Raw genomic sequence first — 15,044 nt, 5'->3', positions numbered from 1 at the left:
ATTGAGCAGACCTGTCTGGTGGTAATTCAAGATCAATTGCCCAAATTAACGATCCTATCATAACATCCCCTCCATATACTTATCAAGCTTTGTCTTAAAGCCAGGAAAGTCTTTTGCCCCTACTACTTCCCTCGGAAGGCTATTCCAGAACTTCACTCCCCTAATGGTCAGAAACCTTCGTCTAATTTCAAGTCTAAACTTCCTAATATCCAGTTTATACCCATTCGTCCTCGTGGCTACATTAGTACTAAACTTAAATAATTCCTCTCCCTCCCTAACGTTAACCCCCTTGATATATTTATATAGGGCGAGCATATCCCCCCTCAGCCTTCTTTTGGCCAGGCTAAACAAGCCAAGCTCTTTGAGTCTCCTTTCATAAGGCAGTTTTTCCATTCCTCGGATCATCCTCGTAGCCCGTCTCTGAACCTGTTCCAGTTTGAATTCATCCTTCTTGAACATGGGACACCAGAACTGCACACAGTATTCCAGATGGGGTCTCACCAACGCCGTATACAACGGTACTAACACCTCCTTATCCTTGCAGGAAATACCCCGCCTGATGCATCCCAAAATCGCATTTGCTTTTTTAACAGCCGTATCACATTGGCGACTCATAGTCATCCTGCTATCAAGCAGTACCCCAAGGTCCTTCTCCTCCTCCGTCGCTTCCAACTGATGCGCCCCCAACGTATATCCAAAATTCTTATTATTAATTCCTAAATGCATGACCTTGCACTTTTCACTATTGTATTTCATCCTATTTCTATTACTCCAGTTTACAAGGTGGTTCAGATCTTCTTGAATAGTATCCCTGTCCTTCTCCGTGTTAGCAATACCCCCCAGCTTCGTGTCATCCGCGAACTTTATTAGCACATTCCCGCTCTTTGTGCCAAGGTCAGTAATAAAAAGGTTAAATAAGATCGGTCCCAAAACCGATCCTTGAGGGACTCCACTGGTGACCTCCTTCCAGTCCGACAGTTCACCTTTCAATACGACCCTCTGGAGTCTCCCCTTTAACCAGTTCCTTATCCACCTTACAACTTTCATATTCACTCCCAGCTTTTCCAATTTAACTAACAGCTCCCCGTGCGGAACCGTGTCGAACGCCTTACTGAAATCTAGGTAAATTATATCTACCGCATTTCCTTTATCTAAGTAATCCGTCACCTTCTCAAAGAAGGAGATCAAATTGGTTTGGCACGATCTACCTTTAGTAAATCCGTGTTGCAATTCGTCCCAATTACCATTGACCTCTATGTCCTTAACTACTTTCTCCCTTAAAATTTTTTCCAAGACCTTACATACTACAGACGTCAAGCTAACAGGCCTATAATTACCCGGATCACTCTTTTTCCCTTTCTTAAAAATAGGAACTACATTAGCAATCCTCCAGTCATACGGCACAACACCCGAGATTATCGATTGCTTAAAAATTCTCGCTAACGGGCTCGCAATTTCACGCGCCAGTTCCTTTAATATCCTCGGGTGGAGATTGTCCGGGCCCTCCGACTTCGACCCATCGAGCTGTTCAAGTACGGCCTCTACCTCAGTTGCAGTAATATCCACTTCCATATCCACATTCCCGTTTATCATCCCTCCATCATCGCAAGGTTCCTCACTAGTCTTATTAAAAACCGAGGCAAAGTACTTGTTTAGATGTTGGGCCATGCCTAGGTTATCCTTAACCTCCATTCCATCCTCAGTGTATAGCGGCCCCACTTCTTCTTTCTTTGTTTTCTTCTTATTTATGTGGCTGTAGAACCTTTTACTATTGGTTTTGATTCCCTTTGCAAGTTCCAGTTCAATGCGGCTTTTAGCCTTCCTCACTTTATCCCTACATGTTCTGACCTCAGCAAGGTAGCTTTCTTTACTGATCCTGCCTTCCTTCCACTCCCTGTAAGCTTTCTGCTTTTGTCTAATCCCCTCTCTGAGTTGCTTGCTCATCCAGTTTGGCCTGCAACTCCTGCCCATGGTTCTTTTCCCCTTTCTCGGGATGCAGGCTTCCGACAGTCTCCGCAGCTGTGACTTAAAGTAATTCCAGGCCTCCTCCACATTTAAATCCACTAATTCCTCCGTCCAATCCACTTCCCTAACTAATTTCCTTAACTCTTTAAAATTAGCCCTCGAGAAGTCGAAAACCCTAATCGCAGATCTACATTTGTTTATCCTTCCATCTAGTTTGAACTGAATCAGCTCATGATCACTCGAACCAAGGTTGTCCCCTACCACCATTTCTTCTACGAGGTCCTCACTGCTCACCAACACCAAGTCTAAAATGGCATCCCCTCTCGTAGGTGCTTCAACTACTTGATGAAGAAATCCATCCGCTATCACATCCAGAAAAATCTGACCCCTATTATTCGTGCAAGTACTCGTCCTCCAGTCTATATCCGGGAAGTTGAAGTCCCCCATAATCACACATTTCCCCTTTGTGTTTACTTCATTAAAGACATTAAAGAGGTCTCTATCCATATCCCAATCCGATCCCAGCGGTCTGTAGCACACCCCAAGCACTATCTCAGGGGAAGCTCTAGTTGCTTTTTTACCCAGCGTGATTTTTGCCCAGACGGACTCCGTCTTATCCATTCCATCGCATCTTATTTCGCTACATTTAATTTCATCATTGATGTACAAGGCTACTCCCCCACCTTTGCCTTTCTTCCTGTCTTTTCTGAACAGCACATAGCCTTCAATACCCGTGCTCCAGTCATGAGTACTATTCCACCAGGTTTCGGTAATCCCTATAATATCCGGCTTCACTTCCTGCACGAGTAACTCCAGTTCCTCCATCTTGTTACCTAGGCTCCTCGCATTAGTGTACAAACCTTTTAATTTTCGGCGTTTGGCGTCAGTGACATTCTTTCCCCCGTCGTGCACAAACTGTCTGCCACCAGCATCACCCGTTACTCTGGTTTCTACTCCACTATTCCTCCTTGGATCAAATCTTGGGGCCGCAAGTGTATCCCCGCTCACTTTGTTTACTTCCCTCTCCAGGTTATGTTCTGGCGTGGAGATCTCCCGAACATTTCCCAACCATCTCCCCCAACTTTCTAGTTTAAAGCCCTCTTGATGAGGTCGGCGAGCCTCCATCCTAGAATCCTATTTCCCTCCTTGCTGAGATGAAGTCCATCCTGAGCAAACAGTCGTCTATCCGTAAATGCGTCCCAGTGACCGTACATCCCAAAGCCCTCCTTATAACACCACTCCCTGAGCCATCTGTTGATCGCCATAATCCTGTCCCTCCTTCGTCGCCCCGCTCTAGGAACCGGCAGAATCCCACTGAAGATCACCTGAGCCTCGATGTCTTTAAGCCTCTTCCCCAGTCTGAAATAGTCCTCCTTGATACAGTCCAGTGAGTAACTAGCTGTATCGTTCGTTCCCACATGAAGGATAATCAACGGATTTTTTCCCGCTCCCGGTAAGATCGTATTCAGGCTCAAGTCCACATCCTGTATCTTAGCCCCCGGCAGACAGCACACTCTTCTGTTCTCCCGATCCGGTCTAGTTACAGGCCTGTCTACTCTTCTCAGTAGAGAGTCTCCAATCACGTAGACTTGCCTTTTCCTGGTGACAATGCGATTCTCCGGTCTATCCCCCACAGCAGCTGGCCGTGATTCCTCCTGATTTGTATTGGACCTCACAATCCTCCTAGGGCTCGTACTTGATGTCGCCTCCACTGACTGCTCCCCTCCATCTGCAGGACTAGCTGTCACAGTGACGTACTTCCAGAGCCAGCTCCAGGTACCAGCGCAGCAAGCAGGTCCTATTGGCATGACCAATGGGAAGGGGTGGCACAGCCAGCTCTTCAGAAGCAGGTCCCTCAGTCCCTTTCAGAGGGAAGGACATGTATATAGGGTATATATAAGGGCCTGCCAACTTTTTTTTTTCCCCCACCATTGGGGCAGCAAAAACCCTGGAGCCAACCCTGCGTACTTCTGCCAGCGTTAGGCCAAAAGAACCACAGGATGTACTGTGACAAAGTTCCTTCTCTACCTTGGTGGGTCCTGTGCTTATTGGCAGATTTGCTCATCTCACAGATTCACCCTATGGGTTGGGAAACAGCCCAGAGACGTTCCCCTCTGGTAGAAGCCACAGTCCAGGTCAATTCCTCCGGTGGTTGATCAGGAGTTGGGAGTTTTGGAGGGAACCCAGGTCCTGTGGACTACAGCTGCCTAGAGTGCCTCCTGGTACAGTTGTGCAACAGCTACAACTCCCTGGGCTACTTCCCCATGGCCTCCTCCCAACACCTTCTTCGTCCTCATCACCAGACCTTCCTCCTGATGTCTGATAATGCTTGTACTTCTCAGTCCTCCAGTACTATGCCTACTCACTCTCAGCTTCTTAAACTCCTCTTGCTCCCAGCTCCTCACACACTTCCTCTCCTCTGGCTCCCCTTAGCCTGGCTAGAGTGAGGCCTTTTATAGCATCAGGGGGCCTTAATTAGAGTCAGGTGCTTAACAGCCTCACCTGACTCTTAGCAGGTTAATTGGAGTCAGGTGTTCTCATTAGTGTGGAGCAGACCCTGCTGTGGTCACTCAGGGAACAGAAAACTTCTTATCCAGGGGCCAGTATATCTTCCTTCCACTACTCTGCTGTTCCCAACTGGCCTGGGTCTATCACAGTACATGTAGCTCCGCTAGGAACCATAGAGTCACTTGTAAAGTATGAGGGACTTTGGGATTGGGGAAGCCCAGCCAGGACTGAGGGAATTCTGGGAACTATCTGTCTCATTCTGTGGTCTGTAAAATGTCAGATCTGTTTGCCCTATTGATAATTCCACTCCCCCCATTATTCCCCTTTCTCAATAAACTTCATCCCTTGCACTTTACTCAAGCAGTGGTTCTCTATTCTGAATGCTCCCTGGAAACAATGAACCCCTACAGAGGCGATACTGCATATGCCAATTGCACATGATACACACCCACTCTGTACACACTGGAGGGAATGTGCAAGACACACTCCTGACTCACACCCCTCATACTCATGGTAACAGACCCTGAGGCTAGGTACCATACCAACCCATGAATCCAGTCTTATCATGCACAGCAGGGTTACCAGGGGGGATTTCCAGGCTACAGCTCTAATTCTTATTGGTGCCATAGGCTCCTGCAGCTCATTTGAGCAGAGATGAAGATGCAGACGGATCCTTTTGTACAGAGATCACTAAGGGCTGTAGGCTAGGACCTTTCTGTTTTATTTTAAATACATCACAACAGAGTAGGGGAGCAAATTCCCAGTGACTGAACAGGAAGTAAAGGAGAAGTGGGGCATAGCATAGCTCCATTCCTTAATACTCTGGATAACCCTGTAAACCACTATTATGACCGACTGCTTTCCTACAGTTCTCTCTCTCACACCCTGCTGGTGATAGGAAAGTCAGACTATTCTCTGAGCCCCAAGAGACCTGGAAAAGCACCAGCTTCTTTATGTCCACCGCTGCCATCCTTTGTAAGGCTCTGCGAGATGGGGGAGCAGCCACCAGGAGACACTAGGAAGTGCACCACTGAGTCCCTTACAGACTGGGTGTTGAGGCTACTGGGCCCTCCTCCTCAGAAGACAATTAAGGTAACCTTAGTGTGTGAGCGCAGTAAGGGAGAGGGGCTCAGGGAGTATGGTTGGAGAAGTGGGAAAGGGCCATGCAAACCCCTGAGCCCTGCTCTGTAAACATTCATGGACCTTCAGATCTTTTCTGCCTGTTGTGGCATTTCTGTTCTATGCCCAATTTGGTTTGTGCCTTGTGTTTATCTTTGTTCTATATGTTGTGTATGCCACTGTGCACATTGTGATTTGCATTTCACAGGCTTTGCTATCCTCTTCCACTGCTACAAGCCTCGTGGAATCTGTTTTGGATGATTGTCGGGGGGAAATGGGCTGAAACTTGGTGAACTTGCTAGTTTATGCTTGTGGAGGTAGAATGGGTTTGTTAGTCACTGTCAAAAACAAAAAACAAAAAAAAAAACGTAACCCGGCATCATCTTCCTCCGCTAGCGTTCCAGACCAAGCACCTGCCCCAGCTATCTCCACTGTAGGTACCTTCAGATGTTCTAGGTTCAAGTGGCAAGCAGCACTGGGTCTGGAGAGGTGCAGCTCTTGCAAGCAGCTGTGCAGGATTTGACTTTGGGTGGTGGAAAGGAGTCATCTGACCATGCCATTGTAGTGCACAGGAAAAGGGCAGTATAACAAGAAAGGCATCTTCCCAGTCCACAAAGGAACCACAGCCATACTCATAGACTCATAGACTCCAGGACTGGAAGGGACCTCGAGAGGTCATCGAGTCCAGTCCCCGGCCCTCATGGCAGGACCAAATATTGTCTAGACTATCCCTAATAGACATTTATCTAACCTACTCTTAAATATCTCCAGAGATGGAGATTCCACAACTTCCTTAGGCAATCTATTCCAGTGTTTAACTACCCTGACTATTAGGAACTTTTTCCTAATGTCCAACCTAAATCTTCCTTGCTGCAGTTTAAGCCCATTGCTTCTTGTTCTATCATTGGAGGCTAAGGTGAACAAGTTTTCTCCCTCCTCCTGATGACACAGCCATGCCCAAAGCCTCTTCCAGGCAGCTTTGCTGTCCCTGTCTTAAGAAAAACAGACAGTTCCTCAGCTCAGTCTGGCCTACAGACCCTGGAGGATTTTTCCTCTCCCAGGGATTTCTGGCAGTCCTGCTTCCTGCAGCTCCCTCGCTCTGACTCAGTGTCTTATAAATCCTAATCTGGGTCAGCTGATGCAATACATGAGCACTGGCCCTGCTCCCTCCTAGAGGCTTTGTCATCATGTGACAAGGACTCTCCCTTTAAATTGTTTGAGCCCTCTTATGGCGCCTAGCGTGTTCTGGTTTAGAAGCTGCCAGACCCCAATCAGAGCAGTGTGTATCTAGCTGGGCCTTGCACTTTTCTGTAAGGTTAGTAAACATAGTTCCTTGGGACCCAAGTGGGCCGAGGGGGGTTCCTCATATTGTCCTTTAGTAGGGTAAGCAGCAGTAGTCACGATGGTCACATCAGGAGCCCATGTATCTGGGCTGAAACCCTGGCCCTGTTGAAATCAATGGACATTTTGCGTTGGCGTCACTGGAAGCTGGGTTTCACCTCTGGTTCTTTTACAGTCGGAGCTGAACCTAACAAACAGTGCAGATGATACAGTCTGTGGAATTCTTAGTATCATCTTCCAAACCAGCTCACCAATTATTAAAAATGTTCCAGGAATGCTGGTGCTCCTCTTGTCACTCCTTAGCCATCTAATAGCAAGGAGGGAGAAGAAGGGACCCCCATCATTTCTTAAGAAGGAAAAAACTCAGACTTTTTTGATGCTTTATCTGCCTCTTTTATTTAATCATTCATCAGCCAAGATCTCTGGGCAGAATTCAGTTACGATGACAGACCTAGAATTATATAGAAACAATGCTGATCTCCAAGATACAAGAATAAAGAAGGTTACACAGTTGATAGGGAAAGTACAGCATGCTAGTGGCAAATCTTAAAACACATCTACAATTACTAGGATCCAAGAAAGGAATTATTCCATGAGTGACTTAAACCTGGAAGGTAGGTTCTTCCAAGGATGTTATTCCTCAACCCACCATGCCTGTGAATGGACAAGATTTAGAGGGATTTGCCTTCTGCACCACCGAATAGCTGCAGGACTCCTTATGGAAGGTGAGTTTACATTTCTTTTCATCAAAGCCAAGAGGACAAGAAAAGCTAGCATTGGGAAGGAAAACAAGCATTGGTGTGAGATGTGTCAGGCTAACTCTGACAACAGCTAAACACAATCAATCACCAGGTCATGGGACAGCTTTCCAGGTGTGTCCTTGCTAGCTTTAAACTGACAATTTGTTTTAAACCAAAACGCCCTTTAAATAGAGAGATCCCCTGCCTCAGAAAGTTTACAAGCCTCAGTGTGAGGCTACAGATAATCAGAGGATAAAACAAATAGAACAAGAATGTGATATTAGTTGGCAGGATAGGCAATGATCACAGCAAACCAGCTTTCTAGCAAGTGTTGAGCATTTTGTAGACATTGCAGCAGAGAAGAGATTTACTTCAGTGGGAACTCTAGATGTCCCCCATCACCGTGACATCTGAAAACCTCACAACTGCTAACATTTTGATCTTCCCAACACCCCTGAGAGCTGGGGAAGTGCTACTAGCCTAATCTTATAGCTAGGGAAATGGGGCTCATAGAGACTTAGGTCCAAACCTTCAAGGGTATTTAGGCTCCTAACATCCGTTATTTCAATTGAAACTAGGTGCCTTCTTGAGGATCTGGGTCCAAGCAACTTTGTCCAAGGTCACACATGACATTTGTGTCAGAGCAGGGTATTGAACATGGGTTTCCCAAAGTACTACACAAGAATGCTAACTACTGGACCATCCTGCCTCTATGAAAAATTGAGGTATTACATCCCTTTCCTGGTGAAGGGGCTGCTCCTGAGGTACCATTTATAACTTGGCTAACCCCCAGTCAGGATCATTCCCCTCTTGTGCTGAGGACAAACACCTAGGGAGGAACAAATTAAATCCTGAATGGGGAGATGGACAGGGAGCCTGGAACCAGAGTCTGCCACCGCATGAATGGAGCCTGAAGCCCCGTGGCCGAAGCCTGCCTCTCCTACCCCTGGGGAAAGTGGGGAATTCACCATCTGCTTGCCTGTTTATGTCTCCAGAGGGGAGCAGGGCCCAACCTCTGCTGGCAGCCCTGGGCGGGGGGCCACTACTTTGCCCCCCACCCCATCCATCGAAGTCCAGACGGCTGTGGCCACAAGAAAAGGCCCTGGTGGCCGCATGCCACCATGGTGGCAGCATTTGAAAAATACTGGTCTGGGTACTCAGTAAGCTAGCACCCGCCCCTTCTGCCTGTGTTCATGACGAGGCACTTACAGACCTTAGCAAAAGCCAGCTCTGAGCTGAATGTCAGGACACAAACTCAAGTGCAACTGCCAACTTGGCAGTTTGGGATTTGAAGAAGCATTTGTACTTCTTCAGTGTTAGGCCAAAAGAACCCTAGCACCTACATGCAGCTACTGCTAGGAACAGTAGGGTCACGTTCTACGGTATAAGGAACGTTGGCATCTGGGAAGGCAGGCCAGGGCTGTGGAAAATCTGAGAACTGTCCTTTTCATTTTATACTCTGTAATGTGTCTGGTATTTTGTTTGCCTTGTTGATAATTCCATTCCCCGCCCCCTAGCTCCCTTTCCTCAAACTCTGCCCCACCACCACAGTGTGCTTTGTGGTAGGAGTTCTGTATTCTGAACAGTTCATTGATGTCAGAGAGCATTATGGGACTTGCACTCTGTCAGTTGCACTCTTTGGCATCTATTGTAGATATACTTCCATGGGAACTGGAGACAATATTCAAAACACGCCCCTGACTGATGCCCTCTTGATATATCTGACCCCTGGTAACAGAGCCTGGGCTTGTACCAAGCCAAGCAATGAACCCAGGCCTATCATGCACAACAAGGTTACAAAGTGGGATTCCCTGACTACAGCACTAAGCCTTATTTCATGCTGTTGGTTCCTGCAGCTCATTCCAGCGGAGGATGAGGATGGAGAGGGTTTCCTCTCTCACAGACCTTGTTGAGATAGAGTGGTCAAACTACTTTCTGACCCCCATTCTTTCGGAGACCCTGATGGATTTGCAATGGAAAGGCACTGGCTCTACTTTGCTGCTGCTGCCCTCTGCAAAGCTCTCAAAGATGGGGGCAGGGGAGCAGCTACCTGGCACCTGCTGAAGGCAATGGTCCACTGGGATCTGTACAGAGATGGTGGTGAGGTGCCTGGTCTTTTTTTCTCAGAAGATATCAAAAGTAATGTTAGGGTACTAAGGGTAGTATGGGGGAGGGGGTACATGTGGAGAAAAGGGGAAGGACTGTGGAGACGAGATCAGCCCCGCTCTGCAAACTTTCCTGGATCTTTTGTGCTTGTTGTAGCGTTTCTGTTCTATGGCCAGTTTGATATGTGCCTAGAGACATCTTTGTCCTGGACATTGTGGAAGTCATCGGGCAGAGCGTGGTGTGCATTACAGGGATTTCACAGGATTTGCTTTCATCTGCCACAACTTGTGGAATCTCTTTGAGTGAGTGTCCAGAGGCAAATGTGCTGAGACTTGGTGAACTTGCTAGTTTGGTTTATGCTTGTGGAGGAAGAATGGGTTTGTTAGTCACTTTCACAAGATAAAAACCTAACCAGGTGCTGGCTGTTTCTGAATGCTCCAGTTCAAACATCTGCCCCAGCTATCTACAGTCTGGGATTTGGAAAAGCATTTGTTCATCCAAAATATCTTTTCTGTTCTTCTACCTCTTCTATCTGTGTGCCCATTAAAGATGTACATCTTGGAGGGAGTGAGCTTCACACAGGCTCTGAATTCAGGCAGCGGAAACTGAGATAAGAGAACCGGTGATAAATGACAACTTGTAAGATGTTTCACTGAGGAAATGACTCCCCACTAGTGATAATGAAGGGCTAGATCCTCAGCATTCTTCTGTGCTGGTTTACACCAGCTGGGGATCTGACTTCCAAACTTAGGATCTTTCACTGGCTTGTTACCCGTTGGGCAAATTTGGGCTTCTTCTGGCGCTAGGACAAAAGAACCACAGCATGTACAGGCAGCTTCTGCTAGGCCACTAGGGTCACGTTCTGAGGAATAGGGGACTTTGGCATCTGGGAAGGCCAGCCAGGACTGAGTGAGTTTTGGGAGCTATCTGTCTCATTCTTTGCTTTGTGACGTGCCTGATGGTCTGTTTGCCCTTTTAATTATTCCTTCCTCTTCCTTGTTCCTATTCCACAATAAACTTCATCCTTTGCATTTCACAATAGGTGCTGTTATATACTGAGAAAGGTTTATTGATTCTAGAGGGCATGATGGAAATTATATTGCATACCAGTGGCATGGTGGCACCCACTGTGTACACACTTCCTGGGAACTGGAGACTGCAAAAACAACTCCTAAGTGATTCCTGATCCCTGGTAACAGAGCCGGAGGCTAGGTAGCACATCAACCTATGAATCAGGCCTATCCCTCTCATCAGGGTTACGAAGTGGGGTTCCCTGGCTACAGTACAAAGCTTCAATTGGTGCCGTCGGCTCCTGCAGCTCATTGTAGCAGAGATAAAGATGCAGAGGGATCCTTTTGTACAGAGATCACTCAATGCAACAAAAATAAATCTACTCACAGGGCTGCAGCCTGAGAGCTGTCTGATTTTAGTTTAGCTGCATCGAGTGAGGGACAAACTCCCGCTGACTGAACAGGAAGTAAAGGAGGCATTAGGCATAGCTCCATTCCATAATACTCTGGATAACCTGGTTAATCCCTATCACGACCGACCACTTTCCTACAATTCCCTCTCACATGCACCCCATTTGGGATAGAACACTCAGATTACTCGCTGGCACGCGTGTGCACATATACACAAGACGCCCAATAGATTCGCTGGCTCTACCTGTTTGCTGCTATCCTTTGCAAGGCTCTGGGGGTGGAGGGCTGGCACCTGGCACCTACTGGAGACTCCAAGGAAGGGAGCACGGGATCCCAGACAAGGTGGGGGGGCAGGTGAAGCTACAGGTCCCAACTTCTAGGAAGAAAATGAAGGTATTGTAGGAGTTTGGGAAGGCAGTATGGGAGACAGGGCCGGCTTTAGGCCGATTTGCCCGATTCCCCCGAATCGGGCCCTGCGCCTGAAGGGGCCCTGCGCTCGCTGTCTTCTGGAAGCAAAGTGCTGCGTCTCCCCGAAGCAGCAGCTGTTGCTGCTAGGCAACGAGAGACGCTGGCCGGCATAGGGCTGAGCAGAGGCAGCCGCGTGGGTGTTGCAGTTCAGGAGGGGGAAGGGGAAGGGGGGAGACGGCACACGTGTTTTGCAGCCTTCCTTCCCCTCCCCTCCCCCCAACACTTACCTGGGGGAGACGCCGAGGGAGCTTCTGGTCCGGTGGGAGACAGGAATCTCTGCAGTGGACCTCACCTACCTGAGCAGCTTCTGGGGCTTCCAACGGTGACTGTCTAAGCCTGTGATTCCCCATAGGTTTGTAATATTGGGTTGGTTTTGTGGTTTTTGTGGTGTTGCTGTTTGAGGGTGAGTTTGTGCCTGCCTGTGTCTGTTTCAAAACTAAAGTTGGGATCATGTAATGTAAATCAGGAAAAAAGCGCCCAGCCAGTACTTAGTGCTGTGAACTCCAGGTGAGAGAGAGAGGGAGGTTTGGAGGAGGAAATCAAATTCAGCAAGAGAGGAGAATGCGAAAGGTCTGCAACATGGCACAGCAGGCTGAGACTTTTATCTCCTCCCCCTTACTGGGGGGGAAACTGAGGCATGGCGTGATCTGATTTCCTCTCCAAATTATTTTGCAAAGGAAGGGGACTAGGGCTCCTATCCAAACCAGTTCCCTTCCCATCAACTCTGCTTTCCCTGCTGCAAGATCACTGTCGGGGCTAAATATTTCCATTAAACTATGGCTCTTTCATTTGCCCTGCAACAATAAAATAGACCGGCTTGGGGGGGAGGGGGTGAATAGCCCCCCTTCCCCCCAAAGCTGTGTGGATATTAAGGTTTTTTTGAGGAGGAGCATGATAATATTCTAGATCAATCAAATGCCCAGCTCAGCTTTCTAGCCATCCAGCAGCTCTAGGGCAGGGAAGGAAGGTGCTTTTGGTGCACAGTGGTCGCAAAACATGGGTGAATTTAGCGGGAGGTTGGGGGGGGTCCGCTTGAAATCCCACCCGATGCAGCCACACAGAATCACTGGCAGCTCTGGGAGAGGCCAGGAGTGGAAGCAGGTGGCCTGGGGGTGAGGGGACATTGCCCTCAGTCCTGGGCTCTGGGATGGACTAGGCTGGGTGGTGGGTTCAGTCTAGTCTTCCAACCTGTTGCTCTCACTGGAGTTTGTGGTTTTCATCTGGCTCCACCGAAAAGATCAAACAAGCCCAGTAGAAAAGGGGAGTGAACTAGGCGGGAAGGAGTTTGTAAGGGGTTTAAGTGACCCACCAGCGAAAGAGTAAAACCAGAGTTTGACTGGGTTTCCCCTCAGCCACCACTCCTGCAAACACTGGGGAAGGGGCAGCTCCATCCCCCACTGAGGCTATGGTGAGGGGCATCAGGGGAGGAAGGAAGCCACATGGCAGTCCCTTCCCCCCAGCACCTCCCTCCAGCCCCCAAACTCTGTCCCAAAGCCTGCACCCACCCCTCCACGCACCCTCCCAGAGCCTGCACCCCTCCACCCTTCCTGCCCCCCACCCCGTGCCCCAGCCCGGAGCCTGCACCCAGCACCCAAATTCCATCCCACTCAGCCCTGGGCAAAGCTCCTTGGTCTGGCTCCCAGCCCCTCTCCAAGGGTTGCGGCTGTCTGGAGGTGCCTGCCTTCCACATCTTCCTCATTCTCACCTCATTCATTCAATAGGGCAATTGATTATAAAGTGGAGGAAAGATCTTATTCTACTTCTAACAAAAAGACATTTTTCTTTTACCTTACATACTACCTTAGGGGCCCGCTATAACATATTACCAAGGTTCAATACAAAGTCATGTAAAAGTTATACAAAAATGCATAATGCAGAGATTTTTCTACAAATGCATTGACTGCTGTGTGCAGTAATATAGTGACCCCTGGGTCTCTAAATGAGGCTATATACTCGGGGGAGGGGGGGCGGTGTGGGGGCGAACAGGTGGGCAAGCGGCAGGTGGGCAAAGAGGCAAGCAGTGAGCCAGCAGGGGTTCTAGGGGCAGGCATGGGGGTTTCTGGCAGGGGAGGGAGAAAGTGAAAGGAGGCGAGTGGTGGGTGGGGGACTGACTAGGAGGAACGCAGCAAGTCAGTGGGGGACTAGGAGGTGAAGAGGGGTGTGATGGTGGGGCCGAGCGGGGAGGGGGCAGGTCCTATTTTACTGCTGTGATCTGGTCACCCTGTGTGTGCCAGGTTTCAGAGTAGCAGCCGTGTTACTTTGTATCTGCAAAAAGAACAGGAGTAATTGTGGCACCTTAGAGACTAACAAATTTATTTCAACATAAGCTTTCATGGGCTACAGCCCACTTCTTCGGATGAATAGAATGGAATACTTCTTTTTGTCTATGTGTGCCATTTCTCTCCCCCACCGCCACCACCTTCCTCTTTGGCCCACAGCTGTTTTGACAGGGTGGCGCCGAGGAAGGAGGGTTTGTTTCTGCGAGGCGGGCGGTGCTGGGGGCAAGGAGGGGGCATAAAATAAACATTATTGAAGAAAATCAGTTGTACAACTATCGAAACATAAATTATTTTCCTAATATGAAAGTGAAAATCTATAATTAATATTCTTTTAGAATGTGGTGACTTCTATCAATATGGGCAAGAGATCAAGAGATATTGGTAGAAAGTACCCAAGTGGGAGTAAGAAAAGAGCCATATACAATATGATGTAATGTATGTAATATATAATTTTGTTATTATGTATACAGTCATGGAAAGTAAATAATACATGCAAATAATACATGGAAGAAATGAAAGATTTTTTTTTTTTAGTCATCCCTGCCAGGGTCCCCTCAAAACTGTTCGAATTGGGCCCCGCACTTGCTAAAGCCAGCCCTGATGAGAGACGGGGCATGTGTGGGAAAGAGCTAGACAAACTACATCAGATCTGTTCTGTAAACATTCATGGACCTTCTGATCTTTCCTGCCAGTTCCGTATGTTGTGGAAGTCTTTGTGCACATTGTGATTTGCATCCCAGGACTTCTTTTCCTCTTCCACAGCTACAAGCCCTGTGGGATCTGTGTGAGTGTCAGGTGTGTGGGGAGTCTGGAGCTGAAGCATGGTGCACGTGCTAGTTTGGTTCATGCTTGTGGAGGAAGAATGGGTTCGTTAGTCACCTTCAAAAAATGAAAAAAATCTAACTCGGCACCCTCTTGTTCACTCAGCATTCCAGGCCCAGCGTCATTGCAGGCTCCTTCAGGTTTTCAGAGCACAAGTTGTGAGCAGCGCTTGATCTGGAGAGGTGTGGCTCTTGCAAGCTGCTGGGCAGGAGTTTCTTTGGAGGGTTACAGGGAACCAGCTGATATGGCTAAATTCACAAAACTGGGGCAATTCC

Source organism: Gopherus flavomarginatus, chromosome 6 (genome assembly GCF_025201925.1).
Source record: "Gopherus flavomarginatus isolate rGopFla2 chromosome 6, rGopFla2.mat.asm, whole genome shotgun sequence".
Taxonomy (NCBI): Eukaryota; Metazoa; Chordata; order Testudines; family Testudinidae; genus Gopherus; species Gopherus flavomarginatus.
Note: the sequence above shows the minus strand (reverse complement) of the source record.